This window comes from Balearica regulorum, chromosome 2 (genome assembly GCF_011004875.1).
Source record: "Balearica regulorum gibbericeps isolate bBalReg1 chromosome 2, bBalReg1.pri, whole genome shotgun sequence".
Taxonomy (NCBI): Eukaryota; Metazoa; Chordata; class Aves; order Gruiformes; family Gruidae; genus Balearica; species Balearica regulorum.
In genome coordinates, this window is record NC_046185.1 from 7,949,506 (window position 1) to 7,965,759 (window position 16,254).

A 16,254-nucleotide genomic window follows, 5' to 3' on the forward strand; every position below is an offset into this window, starting at 1 on the left:
TCCATGGTTTGAATTAAGTATTAAAATAGAAGGAAAGACTGAGGTGACAACTAGGTAGATAGATAAATAGGTTTTTATTTAAGCACTCTGCCTATTACAATTTAAAGGCAAGTGCCTTTATGCAGATGTGAGGTCTGCTGCCATTTCAGAACGGATGGGGCTATGTGCTCTAAATCATTGCAGAAAACAGAAACACAAATAGCACTGTCTCCTGTATCTGGACAGATTCCCTTTTTATTGTCACCTGCCTGACAGCCAGGCTGTTGCTGCTTTTAGTCTGTAACTGAAATCCCCAGGGTAATAAGCTCCCTGTGAAACAGGTTCCTGACTGGAAGAATCTGCACATCTCCAGATTAAATCAATAACAATTAAGAATTCTTTGAAATCTAATTGGAAAAGCAGCTATTTTGATCAGTACCATGATGTTATCTGGAAATTGTATTTTGTTTATCTACAGCAGAAGAGGGTTTTCTTCTTTGTGGGATTGGTTTGCTAGCTTCAGACACATCCTTTGATCTTACAGATGATACAGTGAACTGAAACATGGGGGCAATCAGAGGGATTATCACGGGATGGGGAAATCATTTGATCTATTTTTAAAAGTATTTTTTTTTATTAATAACTTTAGGCGTTGGTTATCATTAAGAAAGGAAGAGACTGCTCTCCCATCTTTAACAGTGTTAGATTTCTCTGAAGATGACTGATTCATGTAGTAAATAATACTTAGCATTTATATAGTGCTTCCTAACTTCAAAGCACTGTGCAAATATTTCCCACTAATACCACACACCAAACTTCTGTGTTATTACTTCCAGGGAGGGATGAGGCTATTTGATGTGTCTCATATTGCTGAGGATGGTTTTCTGTTCAGGCCTCTCTTTAATTGTCTCAGGTTAACTGGGACAGAAAATCCCAGTGAGAGAAGGAGAAAGACTAAAGTCTTGGTCAAGAATACAGTGAGACTCTTTCAAATACATCATCTGAAAACTCTCCTATTCATCTTGAGAAGATCTTCTACACCTTGTACACACTGTCCTACCAAGTTAACTGAGCTTCTAGTGCTTATTGTAAGGACAGTACCCTTGTCTGAAGATCTCTATCAATAGCAATGCTCACAAAAAAAAAAAAATAGAAGAGAACATAAGAACATAAGCACAGAAGACATACTGTGCTTTGTTTGAGAATATCTGATGTTTAAAACAAAACAAAACCCCAACCCTAAAATGAACTTGAAACTCTAAAAGGTTGGCGAGGCCCTTTTTTTTCCCCTTGAACCTAGTTTTCTTATAGTACACATTCATGCCAACAAATAGCAGATGGTGATGGCAGATATGTACTAAAACAGCTAAAATTGTATTCCTTGCAGGAGTATCTATCATGCTGATAGGACTGAACAGTCTGTGCTGGCAGCAACGTCTGGTCCACGCTCAGAAGAAAAGATCAAAACCTTTCTCAAGATCTCTTTGGATGGTATTTCGAGTGGCTCGCTTTACAAAGGTAGATTTGCTCTTGTGGTTCCTGGGAGCCACTCAAGATGGGAACGTTGCTGTGTTAGCCATGTGTCTGTCCTGAGAGGGTGGCTCAAAGCAAGCCAGCATCAGGGATGGAAAGGAGGGACCTTTGGTATGTGGTATTCCCCCGCTCTAGCAGGTGTCCTTCCTTGCATGTGGAGTTAAAAGCAGCCTGCAGCTCTTAGCTGGGGTCAACAGATGAGCCAGGCAGACCCAACATTTCTACTTGGGCTTACTGTAGTGTAACTTTTTGTCCTTTCCAGGAAGATTTCCTAAAAGATTTCTGAGTCGCCAGGTCTTTGGATTCTGTCTGGCTCACTGCTGTCAGCTGTGACAATGCAGCACAGAAATTTGTTCATCAGGAACTGGGATAAGACTCATTTGGAAAGGGCACTAAGGCTGTCATGGATAAGAAAGAGAATTAAGGGAAGCTTACATATACAAGGAGCTCATCAAGGATCACAGTTGTCCTGGCCTCCAGGAGAATACTCCATCTGTGCTAGCATATTAAAGAGGGTCCTTTGATGGGTTAGAATTTTTTCAGACACTAATATTTTTCATCGCAGTCCCCCAAACCTTCAAGTGGCATCCTTTGATCTTTAATTAAGGAAATTCATAGGCTATGAACAGGGACCTTACCCTTTCCAGTCATTTTCCTTCTCCAAACTATTTGGCATATGGTAGGATTATCTTAAAAGAAGTGTAGGTGGCCTGAAAGTCACCAATGCTGAGCTCTGAACAGATCATGATTTGTGGCATGATCTCAGGCCAGGTACTGAGGGCCTGGTATTGGGGCATGCTGGACATCCACATCTCCCACTGACTCCAGAGGAAGCATTTTCTGTTCAGTACGTTGGAACCAAAGAACCTCAACTGTCTTGTCTTCTTTGATGTCTGTAACAAAAATATGTGATTTCTCATACCTACCTCCATGGGCTATTGCACTACTTTGCTGATATTCATATGGCACTGTCAGATGTACGCACTGTGAAAGAAAGTACAGGAACTCTGCTATGTTTCTCACAGTGATGGTGTAGCACAGTGCCTAGGCTTTGAGGAGTTGCCCAGATTTTTCTCAACAATCCTCCAGACACCTCAGCAAGCTGATCTCTTGTATTTGACAGAGATGGCTTTCTCCAGGCATTCTGGCTGGTAATCCTACATGGCCTTTTTGTAGTGATACTAATTTTCCCCTATTCACATTGCCTACTGATGATCTGATTTGAACTTACCTCTTGCTTGTAGGTTCAGCCTCTTACTCAGTCGCTTTGCACTCTTTTATCTGATTGCTGAAGTGGAAACTGGGCTTTGCTCTTAGGCAGAAGTAAAGCCACAACAGCAGCACCAAAACCTGGCATGCATGTCCAAGCTTTGAAAAATGTGCATGTGTTGGGCTCTAATAGAAGAGAAAGCAGACCCTGTGCCTGCAGGGAGCTCAGCCAGATCCAGCATATTTCATAGATGCCCCATGTCTTCATCAGTATGCAGATCCATCTGCACTGCTGAGATATCTGCATGGTACAGACAGGGAGTGGGGGAATACATTTATAAATAGGATCACTTCATCTTTCCCTTTTCTCCTGTCCCCACTCTCCCATAATCCCCACTGATAGAGATACTTCACCGCTGAGAGCTGCCAGTTCCACCCTACCTTCATACCTGCTCTAATGTCACCAAACACTTTCTTCTTTGCATTGTAAATAAAGTAAAGAAGCAGAGGGTGAGAGGTAGGGATGGGGAAGGAGGCATAGACTCCACTGGCTGTTAGTAGTCTCAAAATACCTTTTACCATTTGATTAACAATAATGGGTACTAGAAATGATGAGAGTCTGACATTACAGTGCCTGCGTGCTATTTCTAATAGTTATCTTTTTAAATCCAACCAGTAAATAATAGCATCTTCTTAGAAAGAGTGCACACTATAAACCTACCCTCTGTAGCACAGCAGCCTGCACCAAAATATCTCAGAACACTGGGTAAAACTAACTCTTTCTGCTCAATGTGCTAGAAGGTTGCTAAGTGTTGTACGGTCACAGAGAAATTAAACATTGCTCCTACTCATGCTTACTCACATGAGAAGCTGTTGAAGCTGTAGTCACACCGAATGCAGCAATCATGTTAGTACAGCACAGTAACAGTTGCTCATAAGAAAAACACAGCAAAAAAACTATATGAGACACAGCTTTTTTTTTGCAATTGGGTTGAATTTTTTCTCCTGGCGTCTCACTGTGATTTTCTGGCAAAGTCAGTAGCAGAGTTCCAGAATCCCAATTTTCTTTTCCTGTGCCCCAACAGATGAAAAACCTCTAGTGAAATTTTCCCATGCACACAGTCTTGGCTCTATTGTGGTTTTGCTGCATGGCCTTTGTGTGTATTTTCTTCCTTCCCCAAGTTCACACTGCCTGTTGGTAAGCTGATTTATCCGCATTTGTATGACTGCAGATATAGAAACTGAGCTTTGCCTTCCACTAGCAGAGAAACCATCCCAAAATTCCTGGAGAGACCAACATCATTCAAAAAGCTTAAAAGATCACATTTTATATCTTTAAAATTTTCTTTTCTTATTAAGCAAGTAATGGAGGAAGTTCTGGAAATGCTATCATCTGGCACTGAGGATGCAAATGTTCAGACAAAGCAGTAATGTATTGAGTAAAAGATGAACAAAAGATGAAAAAGATTCTGAACAAATTTACCCTCTAGACAAACGAGTGACAGATTTGTCAGAAGCCAAAAGGTCACAGCAAAAACTTAGGGCAGTTCTGCTATTTCCCCTGGAAAATAGATGCCCTTGTAATTGTCAAGCAATGCCTCTTGAAATAGGTGATTCAAAGAAGTGTGTATACATCAACTATCACGGCCATGAAAGCAAGGTGTTACACGGGCACAAGTGTGGAGCAACTCCATGGATTGGTAGTACAATGCTGAGCAAGGCAACAATAACAGTTCACTGGTGGATCTCTCCCTGGTTCGTGCTATAATTCAATGGGGAAACCTGCTTCTAAAAGGCTTTGAGAACAGCTTTGTGTAAAATGAGAGTTCCTCCATTAGCAGATAAGTCCTTCTTCCAGGATCTCCACAAATTTCTGGCTGAACAGATCAGCAGACCTGGTTTTCCAACCACAGCCTCCCTAAATGTGCATGAAGAAACTGTTACTCCTTGCTGTTCACACTCCCAAACAGCTGCTAACCTCACCAAGGAGTCTGGGACAGCAAGATGAGTTTGCATTAGACAGGGAGAAACTCCATTCCCAAAGTGATTCCCTCAACACAGAGGGATACAGATTGTCCCTCATAGACAATCTGACTCAAATATATTATTACAGGCCAGCATTTCCCAACCAGCAAGGCACATCTCCTTATTGAGACAAAGCTCAATAGATAGGAAGCCCTAAGGGGTCAGCACAGTCTTTGGCAAGCTCCCATGGCTTTGCAACACATCCGAGGATCTAGAGTGCCCAAAACTGTTCTGAATGGAGTTATCCAGGGAATAATTTCTTCCAGCCCAGGAAAGAAAGAGACAGCAGGGACAGGAGATGTAATAAGGGAGAAGCAAAGACACACATGAAGGTACAGTATGGTGAGAGGCAGAATAAATCTAGGAGAAGAGGATGGGATAGGCAAGAAGGAAAAGGAGTGGGCAGCAATCATAAGAACAAGAGATAATGGCAAAGATGAAATTCTGGAGGTCTCAGAGGAGAATCAGACAAGAGTGAACGGAGGGAACCCACTGATTTGTGGTAGTATAGCTCCTGAGCTCTCCTTGAGCCCTCCTTCACTCCTGCATCTCTGCGCAGCTTCTCACATGTCATCCCTGTTTATTATCCTTTCCTTTACCTTGGCTGATGTAAGTCATCTCAGCAGCCCAGCTGACCAGGAGCTAACTGAGAAGATATCTACAATACAGCATATCTAGCCAGTCTGTCGGGTAGGGTGCTGCTTTCTGTGTAGACATAGGTTAGATCCTGGGTATGACCACAGTATATGTGTTGAACATCCCTACAGTGTGTGCCCAGCATGACTAATGCTTCCTAGAGGTGCTAGCTTTCACTCCATATGTGTTTGCAGGGCACCCACTGTGTTTGCACAGATTTCCATCCAGGAAAACCCAAGAATAAGTATGGCAGCCTTCTCTCTGCTTGGGCACTCTCACTACAAGCCTGCCACTTCCAGGATGCAACAGATGGGCTGACTGCACATACACTACACAACCTGTGTACGCTCATTTCTCTCTGAGAAACCCTGAAGGGAAAAATGGCAGCCCTATGTGAAAACTAATTTCAAGCACACAAAGAGCTATTGCACTATTTGCTAATGCTTTGCATTAAAAAGTGCTTGTGGACATATGACATAATAGAAAATTAAGGCTTCAAGTCTTTAGGTATTCAAACTGGGATCTCTGCGGTGCACAACTATGAGAGTTTTCACAATTGACACTTGGCTGTGGAACAGCAACTCATTCCACCAGCATGACTGCTATGCCAGTGGTTCTTCCCATGCACCTTTTCAAGCATCAAACTTCTGCATAAGCATACCCTGAGACAGGGGCAGCCTCCTAGACACTGAGGTGTCTCACCGCTATCCCTGCGAAGCAGAGCAGCAATGATAGGAAGATGCAGTTGATAGCAGGCCCCCAGGTCTAAGCAGAACTTTAGGACTTCCTGAAACATCGCTTTAAGTCTACCAGTACATTTTCTGGTTGGTAGCCAGATCTCACAACTTTGTAGTTGTCACTGTAAGATAGACCCTACAGATCAATCACCTTGCTTGGCAATGTCATGTCAGATTGAGATGACAGTAGATTTCATCAGAGCCTGGCGTGGGTGTTTTTATCAGTTACTTCACATATGGAAAATCTCATCTATTTTTGCCAAATTTCATGTGGAAGAACTGGGAAGGGATGAGGAGGAGTAGAAGGGGAGAGGTGTGACAGCAGTGTCAGTCTGTCCCATTTCTGACATTTGAAAAAAAGGGATTTTTGTTCTCATTCTGTGCTTAGTTCTGACCAAAAGGGGGAAAAAAGATTAAAAAAAAGATTACAGTGTATTAAAAAAGAATGTCTGAACAAAGCTGTTTAGTTCTCAAAAATTATTTAATTTCTCCCTGAACTTTTCATTCATGGAGATCGTCAATACTTTTGTTGGGTTTCATTCTGACTTGGAACAAAACTGAACTTCAAAACCATATTCCTTCCCAGAATAGAGTTCTCATGGTCCCCTCCTGCAGTGCCAACCCAGCGTGGGTTCAGGAGGATGGCACTGCCAAGAGCACAGTTGCTGACTCCACATTTATTTCTTGGTCTCACCTTCTGAGTCAGAATGCTAATTTTATAAAACTTGTATGACCCCTAAATATTTTGTGGTCTAAACTAAGGGCACGTACGTACAGATGTGACATTTCTATTATGCCAAAATCAGGTAAGACAGAGGGTGTCAGAAGTATGGATAACTATAAAGCACCATTCCTGCTGCTAACTCTTCCCATTGCCGCCTTGGCAAGCCTGGGGTAAGCAAGGAAAGAAACCAGGGGCACATTGAGCTACAGGAAAGTGAATAAGGCAGAATTTAAGGCACAAGTAATGGGAGAAGCAAGCAGGCAACCAAGAGGAATAACCTTGACTGATGAACAACAGGATGTGTGATGTCCTTTCATGTGGAACAAAAGGCAAACACGAGACTTTACCCGTGTTCTTTCTGCCTGAAAAACACTGCTGATTACACACAGCAGAGGTGAAGTTAGAAGTCAAACACAAGCCCTCAGTCTTCTCGTTTACAACCACAATCAGACAACAGACAGAAGAGGATAAAAAATGCAAAATATCACAGTTGCAATGTAGAGCCTTGCTAGAGGGATCCTAAATACAAAGAAGGGACTCTAGGCACTTAGCAGTTTTCATATCCTCTTGGGTGTTTGGGAAGGAATCGCCAGAGGGAGAAACTATAAATATGTGAATTACTGAGTATGTGTGCTGACCTAGAGTTCCCCCAGTACTCCCCCCACTCATTTTTTTTTTTTTTTTTTCCAGAGGGGGGGGGCGTATTTTAAAGTCAAACCCTGAGTAAAAACAGATAGAAGCAAATCAACATATTCCAGCTGAGAACTGGCTGGGAGAGACTTTCCAGAAAAGTGATGGGCTACAACACTGCGAGCCTTTCAGAGCCCTTCTCGACTGATCAGCAGCAGTCAGCTGTCCACAGTGACACTCACAACACAATTCTGCACTAACTAGAACAACCAATAGGTCAAACTGGGAGTAGAAGGGATCATGGCTCAGTTTTTCACTTCCCTGCTTACAGCACTGGACTGTGAAATAGGTATCTTTAAACTTAGTTTTCAGCTGGTGTCATTACTATCTTGGTTAGGCTGGACAGTTCTCTATTTCTCTGGTTTTGCTCAGAAACATTGAGTATCTGCTCCACAGAAGAATCTAAGTTCAAGGGGTTTGGGGGTGGGGAAAAGGAAAGCATTTGTGATAATTTTTAATTTCTGAATGGAAAGCTAAAAATAATGCCCAACTAACTGTAATCAGACCACAAATATAAATCACACATGATTCATGGTACCAGCATCCAGTGGGAGTTTCTCAGGAGGGATTGCTTCCCCAGGGCCCTGGTTTCAATGTGACACTGATGTGTTTGGCTTCTCTCCCATTTCTGTAGAGCATGAGTAAGACTCCAGCCCCAAGACTATAAATTTGCCTGGGATGTCAACATCTGCAGTCAAACTGAATTGTTTAAAATGGTTCCCTTTGTCCCCATAGGAGTTTATTTATTCTGATCTGTGGTAGTTAAGATACCATTCCCTGTTTTGGCTAATATATGAAAATAATAATAAAGCTTTCACTTTCATTTCTCTTTCCCCTTAAATCTGCTATGTGCTTTGAGCTGTTATAGACTTGAGAAATCTCTGCTAATGCAGGCCCAGGAATATCTTTGTACAGTTATCCAGAGATTTCTTTCCCTTTCCCTCCACATTTCACTATGTGTCTAGGGTATTGTTCTACTTTCTCAGTTACCAATGACTTATTTAAATTGTCCCAATTTTCAACTCCCTTCTGGCAGCCTCCCCCACTGATCCCAGAGGAATTACCCGAGACACTTCACCTCCTTTCTTTCTCTCATTCTGTCTCCTGACTCAATATCTAATAATTTATGTAAATTAATTCATCAATATCAAAATAATGTTGGTGGGAGAAGGAGGGTCTGACTGATTATGAGAAATATGTGAAGAGCTCTGGGAAAACACTGTTTTCCTTTAAATCTCTATATCCTGCAGTGCACCTCCTTAAAACTGCCTTAAGAATCTGTTCAGATTAGCCATTGATACTTAAGCAATCTTAAGATAATAATTATCAGGTGAACTACATTTTCCAGGCAGTAACCATAAGTCACTACTTGTAGTTCAAGCATAGCAGACCATTTTTAATCCTAAAACCTAAAATTATCTTCACTCATAAGAGCTGCTCCTTTAAATGGACACATTCCTTAAAATGACATCTTCCACAAGCTTTTTACATGTGTTATGTAGTAGTATGAAAACGTAGATCATCTACTAATGAATCTCTGTCATTTGCCAACTTTGAAGCCATGTAATTGCCAGAAAAGGGTCTTACTGAGGGACCTGGGAGGCCACAACCCCTTTCGCCCACTGGCATCACTGCTACGACTGAGAATTTGTTCATTCAATTACACAAAGGTTGATCTACTTCACTGTCTCCTATGGTAGTTTTACGTCGTTCTGTATTCAATTTGTATGCTGCAGACCTATCGGACTTGATGAATGCAGGCAAGAATTTTATTTCATTATCTTAAAACCTTCAAATTACACATGCGCAACAAATATTGACAGGGAGGCGAAATGAAGACTTTGCCGTATCTCACAGCAAGAGTTACAAATGGCAGAAAGGAGTGTGTAGGGGAGGTGTGACAAGCACAGTAGAAAGCCTTTGTCTTTTGCTGGTGCACTAAGTGGGGACTGATACCTGTTAAATCCCTTAAGAATCATGCCCCACATATAAGCCATGCTTTCCTTAGATCCGTCTCCTAGATCCTCTAGGGGATGGGGAGATCTTTTATGTTTCTGCACTCATTAGCAGTACTAAGGGACCAGTAAGTAATTGCATACATTCACTTGCTCATAATGTGGTATTGTTTTCCTTTAATTGGTACTGGAAAATAAAAATAGGATCATAAGATAATTCAGCCTAGAAAAGACCTCAGGAGCTCTGTAACCCAACTTCCTACTCAAAGCAGGGTCAGTTATGGGATCAGAGGAGGTTGCTTGGGGATTTATTGAGTGAAGCCTTAAAAACCTCCAAGGATGGAGAATGCACAACCTCTTTGGAAAACCTCTGCTTCAAAAAACTCACCTAGCATCTGGTTTAGCTGAAGAAATTCAATTTTTTTGCAGCCCCCAGAAGCTACAAATACACTATATATTTGTCAAGTAACATTTTCTAGTTGAGGACTTTAAGTGAGTTGCAGTCTACAAACTGTCATTGTCTTCCAATGTTTGGTTTCCAAAAGCTGTGCTATTACAAACTCTAGACAACCCACACTCCCTGATGTGTGCAAGGTCTTGTCTCAGAGGTCCTACCATAATGCTGCAGCCACACTTGGCTCAGTTTTACTGCATATTTCAGTCAAGAAAACCGATGCGTATAGAAGTTTGTGACTTGCACGTAGGCTGTGTAAAGTCACAGAAAAAAGATGGCAGTTTCCATTCACTGCCCTCAGTGCCATTCTCTACATTTTCTCTCTGGCTGCCTAAGCAGACTTCAGTCCTAGTCTGCTCCTAACAGAGTGGACGTACACCATACGGGACCCACAGTTAACTCCTTAGCTACCCCTTGCTTTTATTGCTTCATCTTTTCTACTGTAGCTATTGAAATTTACAGTTAATTTATAGATCTTGTTCCTGAATCCTACCTGGTTTGATCCTGTTCCCTACAAGACCATCATTCCCCACTCTTCAAAGCTTTTCTTCAGTGCGTTGTAGGCTGGTGTGAATCAGACCAACACCAAGAAGCTGCCAGGGGCAGCATCAGGGTTTGCATATTTATGTGCAGTTCTGAATTCTGGCAATTAAGATGCCAATAGACAAAGTCCTGCCTCTGGCAACCCCCTCTGCCCTTCACAGCAAGACATCTGAGCAGCTCATCCATTAGGCTTCCTCATCACTGTAGCCATCAGCATTACATTTTATGGAAACTCATCGCCAACTTTACTTTCCTTAAAATTCTGCCCTGTAGTCCTGGAGCTGTTTAAAAAGTAGTTTAAGTATTGGTGTAAAGTAGGGCAGAGGGGGGAAGGAGGAAGGGGACAGTGAACTGGCAGTGATAACCTCACCAGCTTTTCAAGATAAGTCGTCTCCACTCATCATTCAGAGTCCCTAATCACAGAGGACCAGCAAAATAACTGCAGAATTTATCCATCAGAAATAACCCTTCCTTTGCAGCTGACACAGGACTACTACCCATGCCCATGTAACACAGGTCTGTGTTAAGGGAACATTTCTTGTCTGTGAGGAATTTCAATAACAAAATTTATTTCAAACTGATGCAAAATGAAGTAGATATTCTCACTGAAAGCCAATTTCTCTCTTCCCCTAAAAATAGATCGGTTTGGGGTGATCCAAAAGCTTCTTTTCAGCTAGAAAATGGAAATGGGTTTATATCAACATCTTTATTATGTGTCATAAATTATTTTAATTCACTTTTTTTTTTCTCAAAAATATTTCCTTTTGGAAATTTTGGTTCCAAAAAAGAGAGGAAATTGTTCCCTGAATCATTGGCATTTTATGAGTTTTGTCCAAAACTAAATTCTCATTAACTCATCTAATTCCTATAAATATTTTATTTTATCTTAATGGCATCATATATTTCAAAGGAACATGATTCTACCCCATGTCTTCTGATTTTCCCTGTACTAATTATAAAGATGTTTATTCTAGGCTATTATAAAAAGAACTTTGTGAGGTTTTGCTGTCACATTTTCATGGACCACTTAATGGCAGAAGCAGGTAACTATGATGAAGAAGGTCTTACTGACCACATTTGCCACTCCAGCCTCCTTATTACATTATTTGCATAAGAAAGGGGATACGAGCTGCTTTGATTTTGTAACAGGTATTCAAACCTTGCCTGAAGTAGAAACTCTTAATTTGTGGGAAATCTTAGAACCTTATTTCCCATACAGAGACATGCACAGCTCTGGCCACGTAGCTCTCGCCAGCGCCGACGGGGGCTCTGTGAATCACATAGGCCCCCACAGTGAGCTGAGGACGAATTTCCCCCGAGCTGCCTCTTTGAAGTGCTGCTCGAGTACAGCCTTCACAGGCCACAAGCGAGCTGACATTTTGTGCAGCTCCTGTTTTGCAAGCAGGCTGAAAATAACAGCAAAGGAAGATCTTTGACCCTGACTGATATTGCATATAACTAGATATAGTTCTAAAAACGCACAGTTTTTACTGGCATGATTTAGGAGAAGGAGAGAGAAGCCAGAAATATTTAATTAAGAAAAGCATAGGTATTTCTTTAATACGTGATTTGCCACGTGAAACTGCATGTGAAAGAACATTGCTTGTTTGGCTGAGTTCTAGTCCTGAATCTGTTTGCTAAAACATTTACTGTTAAATCACTATTGGATTATCTTCCCTATGTAAAGAAAAGCTAAAATCTACTTGCTTTATCTCAGGGTAATTAGTTTGAGGGCTGTGAGGTTGAACTCAGTATGTTCGTCTCATAAAACTAGTGTCCTCTTCCAAATTTTCTCTTCTGTATGTTGAAGCTGTTACTGTTCCTAGCCAAAAATTACTTCCTCTCCACCCCCATTTCAGCACTGTTATATCCTCTTCAACCCAAACCAGCTAAAGCAACTCTAATCACCTATTTTTACTGTTTGATTTAGGGAGTGTTCACAGCGCTTATTTTGCTGGCAGAGCTGAAGGGCTTGCAGAAAGGGAAAAGGAAAAGAGAGTTACAAATTCAGAGGGCAAAATAGCAGCCAAACATGAGACTATCATCAACTGGTGGAGGTGTTTGCAGACTGAGCATCTATGGCCTAAAACGACTGTTTTGTTTGGGGATATTTTTGTTGTTGTTGTTGGGGTTTTGTTTTATACTGCAGGATTACTCCTAATTGTTAAGACAATTGAGAAAGAAACTTAAGAAAGAAAACTAAGTCCTATGTTTTTTTCATTCTCTATTGGATTTCTGGAAGAAGCAGTTTGTGGTAAACAGGGAAGACAAACCTGGAACCTCTGCTGCATCCTGTCTCCTATTTAAGAAGATTTGTGATTCTACATATAAAGAGAAATCCAACAACTTGCCATGTGGCCCTGGTGAGTTATATAAGCTAAACTTTTCACAATTTAATGTCTAAAACTAATCCTTTAATCCATATTTAGGTTCCTGTAATGAATTCGTCTTAAATGTTATCTGCAGGTGCTCAGACACACTGAAAAATTGATAACGTATATACTTATTCTTACTTAAAGCACCTGAATTTGAATTTTTTAGCCATAATGACTTCTCCTTGGTGTTAATGAAGACTTTCATACATTGAAGGGCTCTTCTGATGTTTGTATAGAAATTTTAAGTCATACTTCTCTGTGACTGCTGTATGCTTCAAGCACCAAAAGAAGTCTAAAGTAGCAGGAAGCAAATTCTAGCAATTTTTTTTCCTATTCCATGATGGGCAATTTTAGTCAGTCAATCTTTTTTTCTGCAATGTTTGGAGGAGCCTCCCTCCTCCCATTAACTCAATATGGGGCTGAGTGATGTTTATGTCTAGCACAGAGAGAGTTCAGAGGGAGTTGCTCAAAGTCAGGGACGGGGGGAACAAGCCCTGTTAATACAGAGATTCTGGATTGAACAAAAAGGAAAACAAATTCATCCCAACTGTTAAGGCTAATGAATTTAACTCTTTGTTCCCTGCCCTGGGATTACAGCTACAGGGAAAACATTTTCTTAGAAACTTAAGCTTTCCAACAAGCTCTGATTAGTTCAGAAGAAGAGGCAGTAGATTCCCACCTGTCTAAGCTGCTAATGGTCCGAATGCTCTGGCCTCCTTTCCACAGGTGCCTCCATCGCCCTCTTCCCAAAATTATTGGATTGTCTTCTTTAAATAGAGGAGTAACTGTGGGCTTTCAACATTGCCTAGTAAGTGAAAGACAAAAGGGGAAACAGGACTGTAAAGCAGGAAACAAGAAGTAAAGGCGTGCTGATTTCTTTCGTCAGATCTTTGCTCAAGGTTTCTTCCTTCCATTTCTATTACAGAGGCACCATCCTGACTAGCCCTATCAGGTAATGTAGGATGAATAATAATGGATTTGGTACTAATTTTCTGTGGAATACTGCACAGGATTTGTCAGGAGGGTGGATTTTGGGGTAGGAAGGGCCAGGTAAAATTTTGGAAGTTACACTCCCAAGTGGTGCCCATTATCTCTTTCGCCAGGGTAAAGCCATAGCACTGGCAGCTGAAGGACTGGCATGTCACAAGCTTTTGTCTCTGGAACAGGATTTCCCCAAGTGGCTGATAACAGGCTCAGTCTATTCCACAGAGTATGTATTCGGAGCCTGACCTGATACATTTATTCCAAACAAAAGCCAAAGAATGTTAAATTTTGTCTCTAACAAAATGCTATTCTGGCTATTCAGATAAAACAGGTTTGGCTTGGGGTTTTTTAGATGCAGAGCTGCCTTTGCTGTAGGAAATCTCATGTATTAAGGAAAGATCAATACCACAGCTAATGGCCTAAGGTATCAAAAAACCTCACTGGAGGAAATGAGAATGTTGTCTGGAAACCAGATGATGATAATCCTCAGGATAAATGGATTTAGAGATTTCCGAAGCCGTTTTAGTAAACAGAGGGCAGACTTAGGCAGTTATTTCAACAAGTTCCTTTACAAAAGAGAAAGAGATTGTCATGTTCCTGTTTGGTTTTAGTCTTGACATTGATGAGTCTCAGTGAATGTTTATTAACCTCTTAGATGCAGAACAGACCTTTTAATAAAGCACCATCATCTTCTTTACAGAGAAATCTTACACTGGTCATTTTGTCTTGCAAATGCTGTCCTTGCACATGCTGTTGACAGAGGCTGGCAGAGAACCATCAATTTCCCTGGAGTGTAGCAAAGGCAGATGGAAAACTTGTAAAGGACTCAAGGCAGAGGTCAGACAAGTACAACAAAGCAGATATCACTTGATTCTTCTCTCAGTTTCGTGGCTGTGAACCAGAAGGCATCCGGAGAAAAGCAGTGTTCAGTGTGGCTAGTAGGACCATAAAAACAGCTCTACCACTGCCTAAGGCCAGAGGTCCATCTAGCCCACCTAGCCCTGTTCGTCTTCTGTCTTACCAGCCTTGCAACAACCTCTTTTCCAAGCTGGTGATTCATACTCTAGGTCATCTCTTCTCCTATGAAAGCTATTTCGTGACTTAGTTCATAAATGTTATATTTTCTAGTTGTACTCCTTCCTCTATGAGAATAAAAAACACATACAGCACCCAAGACCTGAGAGCTCATGATATTTTTGCAACCATTTAGAAACATGCTCTGTGTCACTCCCTGTTCTTCCCCATATCTTTTTGCCTGCTGCAGGACACTAGGCTTACATGTTTCATTTTTTTCCTCTTTGGATAGCAGCATATGATCTACTTTGCAGGACATTAATGGGTTACAGTGTGTCAGCTAAACTCCCATAACTGTCCGTGTTCAGACCCAGACCAACAAAAAGGTGAAATACATAAGTCTAAACCACCACACGTGTCAGAGCAGTTTACCTCGCAGTCAGAGCAGGGTCAGCTATGCCCATTCAGCTGACTTGCAGTAACTCACTGAGCCATTGCAACACACATTTGAGGGGGTCTGTTTAAAACATGGAAGGTCTGGTTTTGCCTGGGGCACGTATTGTGATGTTGATTTAGCCCCCACTGTGGTGAGCCTTTGACTCATTTCAGTTTGAGATATACAGAAATCCTCACCAGGATTCCAGCTCTGACCTGAACAACTTATGGTTCAACCAGTTCCATGCTATGACTCCCTCCTAGCCACCAACTTTCACCAGGTCTCCCTAGACATGCACAGGGAGCAAGCTGCAGATGTGGGATTTATTTCTGGAAGTGCACCCTGCTCTGTGTCCATCATTCTTTCTTCTCCTATCATATGGCATAAACATTGACATCCAGGAAAAATTGCAGTTAGGAAGCAGTCCACAGCTGAATCTTGGGTAGTGTTGGCAGGTACTTGGGAGAGGGCTGTGTCACAGGACTGCAGAAAAAAGTCAGTTTGAAAGGGATCTCTGGAGGTTTCTAGTCCAGTCTCCTGCTCAAAGAAAGCCCACGAAGACCAGGTTACTCCAGGCCTTGTTCAGTCAAGTTTTGAATATCTTAAAGGATGGACATCCCACTGTATTTTTGGGACCCTATCTGACCACTCCCATAGTGATTTCACCCCCACCCCCACTTACATTGGAACAGCATTTCCTGAGTTGCAAGTAGAATTTGTTTCCTTTTTCTTCTATTGCTGTGCATCTAAGTCTGTCTGTGTCTTCCCTACAGAGCCTCCTGTTACATAGTTAGATAGCCTTCCCTTCCTCAGGCTGAACAAACCCACTTCTCAGCCTATCCTGCCATGTCCTGAGCCCCAGCTGCTGACCCACATGGTACCCCTCTGCTAGACTCACCCCAGTATGTCAATGCCTTTTTTTGTGCCTGTGCCAGTGCCCATACTGGACTCCCAATGCTG

General features: G+C 41.7%; 2 long non-coding RNA genes across 2 annotated transcripts in view; both read right to left on the reverse strand.

Moving 5' to 3' along the window:
• LOC142600298 (uncharacterized) overlaps positions 1–16,254 on the reverse strand; it is a 272,361-nt gene that overhangs the window by 33,353 nt on the left and 222,754 nt on the right. The gene's annotated exons all lie outside the window — the stretch shown is intronic.
• Positions 2,750–16,254, reverse strand: part of LOC142600299 (uncharacterized) — a 65,958-nt gene continuing 52,453 nt past the window's right edge. Inside the window, exon 3 of the long non-coding RNA XR_012833693.1 lies at positions 2,750–3,022. This is a non-coding gene — a long non-coding RNA (uncharacterized LOC142600299). The remainder of the gene's footprint in view (positions 3,023–16,254) is intronic.